The sequence below is a fragment of the Branchiostoma belcheri genome, unplaced genomic scaffold (assembly GCF_001625305.1).
Source record: "Branchiostoma belcheri isolate BF01 breed outbred unplaced genomic scaffold, Haploidv18h27 scaffold100, whole genome shotgun sequence".
Classification (NCBI taxonomy): Eukaryota; Metazoa; Chordata; class Leptocardii; order Amphioxiformes; family Branchiostomatidae; genus Branchiostoma; species Branchiostoma belcheri.
This window is the reverse complement of record NW_017802381.1, coordinates 1040159-1041340: the sequence shown is the minus strand read 5'-3', so window position 1 is coordinate 1041340 and position 1182 is coordinate 1040159. Positions and strand designations below refer to the sequence as shown.

General features: G+C 43.2%; 1 protein-coding gene across 16 annotated transcripts in view; it reads right to left on the bottom strand.

The window, feature by feature from the left end:
- Positions 1–1182, bottom strand: part of LOC109473672 (centrosomal protein of 57 kDa-like) — a 15965-nt gene that overhangs the window by 2402 nt on the left and 12381 nt on the right. The window lies entirely within an intron of this gene.

Here is a 1182-nt window from a genome sequence, read left to right as displayed (position 1 = left end):
AACGAGTTTCCAACACGTGACCCCGAAGAGAGCTTGTCGGGACATGTACGGACAATCCTTCATTCTGCAGTTCGTCACGCAGCGCTGCAGTACCACCGCCATCCCCACAACAGACTGTAGTTATTTCATGTTAGTTTCGTCACATTCACACATTGTGTGCACCTGTACCCTGCACCGTTAACTAGATGTAGCCTACCTAGAGTAGTGTCACTTCGTGTCAAGGTATTATTCTCAAATCCCGAGCTATCTGGCTGCGGCTAGATTATTTTAAAATTGCTCAGACAGCTGTCGCCTTAGTGATTTTACTATCACATCTACCGAAGCGAGTCCGAGAACAAATCTAGTCCTCTTTTATGCCACATTCTTGACGTTTTTAACCAACCGTTTTCTGTGAGCAATGGATTGTATTAGTGGCATCTTGACCTTGTTTATTTTAACTAGTTGTCTATCTTTTATTAATGCCATGACTAGTTTCTAGCCTACCAGATTTAACAATTACGTAGTACAAAACTTGTCTTTTATTGAGTTTTAAACGTTTGTATCAAGTTGGGTAGTAGGCCCGAGTGCCTCAGTCATCCTCGTTAGCGTCAGAGTTTCCTCGGCGTAAATGCCGCTCACAGCCTCGTTTGTATTGTATATATTTGTGAAGTTACATCTCAGGGCGGAGAACGAACCAACTAGTCTTGTCCACGACTTTATTGTTACTGTTCATTCACTGAGCACCCTATTTCACATATAGTTGTTCCACCCTTCCACTACCTTGTTGCTCGTTCTGCCTAGGAGCTAAATGGCACTAGGCCTGACATCTTGGGTGTAACGCTGACACACCGACGCATGAATAAAGATGTCACCGCCAAGTACAACTCTGATCCTTTATTGAGTGAGACAATTTTATATGGTGCACCCAAAAACTTTTTTGTGCACCTAATTTTTTTAGGTTGAGTGCACCAGTGCACCTATCCCAAAAATGAATTTCGAGCCCTGATTACGAGTATGCGAATGAGGTCCTGATGTTTACTGGGTGAGTTCAACTGTACATCACTGGATCCAATGTGAGGATGAAAACATATAATTACCTCTGCTGTTACTCTCAGGAAAGGACGACACAGGTTTGTTGGGTGATCTGGTATATTCTGGATAGTTGATGAAGGGTCGTTGTAGGGGGATACTCCTGGTATGATG